Source organism: Chinchilla lanigera, unplaced genomic scaffold (genome assembly GCF_000276665.1).
Source record: "Chinchilla lanigera isolate Chin_1 unplaced genomic scaffold, ChiLan1.0 scaffold00071, whole genome shotgun sequence".
Classification (NCBI taxonomy): Eukaryota; Metazoa; Chordata; class Mammalia; order Rodentia; family Chinchillidae; genus Chinchilla; species Chinchilla lanigera.
The window spans coordinates 2,720,890-2,725,300 of record NW_004955472.1 but is presented as its reverse complement, the minus strand read 5'-3'; the positions used below and the strand labels follow the sequence as shown (position 1 = coordinate 2,725,300).

The window sequence follows — 4,411 nt, the reverse complement described above, 5'->3', positions numbered from 1 at the left end:
TCTGTCCTGCATAACCCTTTCCTCATGCCTTCATCAGGGCCAGGCACTAGCCCCACTGAATCACAATGTCTGTTTATGTGGTGTCTCTTAACAACCTGTAATACAATAGCATTGTTTGACAAAGAATCTTTACAAATGTCTAATGAATCAATTCTTTCAATTAGTCAATCAACTTGTCTAGAAAGTAATTACTTTGGATAAGCCTGCTGCATTCAGCACCCCTTAAAATATCGATTTCTATAAGAACCAAACCAAAGTTGTTTCACAACCAGGAAAAATGGCACTTGCCATGGAAGCCAGACCTGACTCTGGAGCCCACAGTCTAACCTCATAATGAGTTATATCAGCAAGAAACTATTGCTTTAGCTGTCCTCACCTCTCTTGGAATTATAATTTGATACAATGCTGTATTGCCACTGTGATGGTTACTTTTGTGTGTCAGTTTAACTGAGCTAGGTGCGCCCAGACATTTGGCCAAACATCATTTTAGGCCTGTCTGTGAGGATGTTTCCATACAAGGTTGCTTAAATCAGTAGACTGAGTAAAACAGATCCTCCTGTCCCTAACAGTGTGAGTGGGCATCATCCAATTAATGGAAGACACAAACAGAATGGAACAAAAAAGCTAAGTCAGAGGCTGCTTGACCTCGGACATTGATCTTTTTTGACCTTCAGACTCTTACAAAACATTGGCTCTTCTTGGATCTCAAACCTGCTGCTTTTGAGACTGGAACTTATTCCATCAACACTACTGACCCTCAGGCCTTCAGACTTGAAATCTTCATTGACCACCCTGGCTCTCTTGCTCACCAACTACTGATGTCTACAGTGAAGTGAGCCAGTACCTTAGAGTCTTCTCCCACCTGTGTGTGTGTGTGCACGTGTGTGCACACATGTGTGTCCCCACTGTGTGTTCCATTTCTCTAGAACTAGTCATTCAAAAAATGTTTCCTTCAGTCCCATTGAAAACCTTGTCTATTACATTAAAAGACCACACAGAGTACTTGGAGGAGAGAGAGATCAAAGAAGTAGTGAAGAAGCACTTGCAGTTCATAGGCTGTCCCACCACCCTCTACTTGGAGAAGGAATGAGAGAAGAAAATTGGTGATGATGAGGCAGAGAAAGAGAAAAGCAAGAAATAGGGATGATAAGGATAAGCCCAAGCTGGAAGACGCGATCTCAGATGAGAAGGATAATGCTGGTCAGGGTGAGAAAAAGAAAGCCAAGAGGATTAAGGAGAAATACACCAATCATGAGGAACGGAACATGACCAAGCTCATTTGGACCAGAAACCCTGATAACATCACTCAGGAGGGATACGGAGAATTCTGCAAGAACCTCATCAATGACTGGGAATATCACCTGGCAGTGAAGCACTTCTCTGTGGAAGGTCAGCTGGAATTCAGGCCATTGTTATTCATCTCTCACAGGCTCCCTCTGACCTCTTTGAGAGCAAGAAGAAGGATAACATCAAACTTTATGTCCATCACATGTTCACCAAGTATGGCTGTGATCAGGTGATCCCCATGTACCTAAACTTTATCCATGGTGTGGTCAGTTTGGAAGACCTGCTCCTGAACACCTCCTATTTAATGCTCCAGCAGAGCAAGATATTGAACGTCATCCTCAAAACATTGTTAAGAAATGCCTTGAGCTCTTCTCTGAGTTGGCAGAAGACAAAGAGAACTATTAGAAATTCTATGAGGCATTCTCAAAAAGTCTAATGCTTGGAATCCCTGAGGAGTCCACTAACAGATGACACCTTTCAGAACTGCTGTGTTAAGCCACCTCTCACTCTGAAGACAAGATGATGTTCCCATCCAAGTATGTGTCTTGCATGAAGGGGACATAGAAGTCAACCTACTACACCCGTGGTGGAAGCAGGGAGCCAAAAGCAGGGCTTCAAGGTGCTGCACCTAACCGAGCCCATCAGTGACAACTGCATGCAGTCATTCAGGGAGCTCAAAAGGAAGAACCTGGTCTCTGTAACCAAGGAAGCTCTTGAGCCGCCCAGGGACTAGGAGGAGAATCAGATGGATGAGAGCAAGGCGAAGTTGGAGAATCTCTGCAAACCCATGAAGCCCATCTTGGATAAGGAAGTTGAGGAGGTGACAATCTCCAATAGACTGGTATCTTTACCCTGCTGCACTGCAAATGGAATCTGCAACTGGATGGCCAACCTGGAGCAGACCACAAAGGGCCAGGGTCTCTGCAACAGCTTTCCTGTGGGTTACAGAATGGCCAACACCACCTGGAGATCAACCCCTGTCTCCCCATGTGGACATGCTGCAGCAGAAAGCCAAGGCAGATGAAAATGACAAAGCCGCCAAGGACCACGTGGTGCTGCTGTTTGCGACTGCCCCCCGCCTTCTGAATGCTCCCCAGGGGGCACTCAGGCTCACTCAACCATGTCTCCCGCATGGCCAAGCAGGGCCTGCACACTGACGAAGGTGAAGCGGCTGCAGAGGAGCCCAGGGCTGCCGGCCCTGACGAGAGCCCTGTCCCCGTTAGGGCGCTAAGGATGCGTCTCAGACGGAAGAAGCAGACTAGGAGCTTCTGTTCCAAGGAAATGTGCGCCCTCTGTGCAGTGTCCCTGTGGCTCCCCCGCAGCCTGAGCGGCCCCGTCCCACCTCGCTCATGTCTGGTGGTTTTCTCCTCTCCTGCCCTGTCTAAGGAGGAAGCACAGGCCGAAAACCCATCCTCTCCACAGTCTGGCAGCAGGGTTGGGTGTTGGATATGTGGTCTTATTTTTTGTTTATTTTGTTCTGAAATTAAAGTGCACAAATTAAAAATATTGAGCCAAATAATGGCAGAATCAGAATGGCTCATATAATATTGCTGATTTATATCTAGATGTCTCCCAAGAGCCTCCTGCACTCACGGGAGCATCCGGAAGGCAGCTGGGTTATGGGCATTTATCCCCTCTTCTATGCAGTAGAGGCACAGCTATTTCCAAACACAGACCCCTTCATCATCGAAGTGTACATTCACTGAATACCTAATACCTAATGTAATGTAAAAGTTATGTAAATAGTTGTACTCTATTGTTAAGAAATAATGACAAGAAAAGCATGTTCAAAGTACTGTGTTCTATAGCATCATCTCATCTAAGCCTTCCAACAGCCCTGCAAGGAGGGTGCACACCATTATTACCCCACTTCATAGATTTGAAATCATCCCTCCATCTGGACCCAGAAGGGCTAATAACAGCTTCCATTCCTACCTCTAAATAGCTGGGCATGGTGGCCCATGCCTGTAATCCCAGCACATGGGAGGCTGAGGCAGGAAGATCACTGTGAGCTCAAGGCCAGTCTGGGCTACACAATGAGTGCAAGCCCAGCCTTAACTCCATAGCGAGACCCTGTCTCAAAAAAACCCACTGTGTCCCATAGGGTGCAACAGGCACAAATGAAGGACATAACCCTATGCCGCCATCTCTGCAGAGCAAGAACAGCTGTAACTGACCAGAAAAGTGGATTTACGCTCTAGAGACAGAAGAGATGAGTGCTTTTAAAGTTCTGAGCATACAACTCTGAATATAAGTAACTTCATTTGCTAAATTAAATTACCACATTGGCTGAGATTATAGTAATTACTGTCACTTTAATGTAGTTTATAATATTTTCCTCCTAAACAACAAACATTTTGGCTTAAGAAGCACCTACCAAGTGATTTCTGGGAAGACATAATGTATGAAAAAAAGACTTCCAATTTACCTTAATGTAGAGATACTTTTAAAACAAGGCCTTTTAGCCCTAGGTCTCAGCTCCCTGAACAAGACCATACACACAACATGCTCACCACACACAGCACATGCCCACACACACTACACACAAAACGTACTTACTCAAGCACATAACTCCCGCAAACCACATAACACACAATATATCATACTACTCACATGCAGCACACACATTCATTACTCGAAAATACACCGCAACTGCACATATATACATATGTACACGTATGCATACCACATATATGCCCAATACAGAAACCACACACTAACTGCAAATATACACATATACCACCGGTACACAGTTATGGCACAAAAACTACACAAAACACACATTCGGCATATGCCCACAGCATGCACACATGCACACAGGCACGCCCCCACTAAGCCTCTGAACAGCAAGATGATATGTGTTAACCCTCCTTTGTGACCCCCTTTCTACATCTATTTATCATGTAATTGCATCTTTCATTTTCAATTTGAAAAGCACAGCTCTGCAGGGACAATGGTTTCAAACTTGAAAATGCCTGTATTAACTGACAATCTTAGTTAATTTTATAATCAAAAATGCAATTTACATTAGCCAAGAAAAGGAGAGTATGGGCTTCAAAACTCAAAGCTCTTAAGCTTCCTAAATCACTGTCATTTTAAAATCTTGAATCTCCTATTAGTGCAA

At 44.6% G+C, this 4,411-nt stretch overlaps 1 pseudogene; it reads left to right on the top strand.

Moving 5' to 3' along the window:
- Positions 1–943: 943 nt before the first annotated feature.
- LOC102016469 lies at positions 944–2,549 on the top strand (annotated as a pseudogene).
- The last annotated feature ends 1,862 nt before the right edge of the window (positions 2,550–4,411 follow it).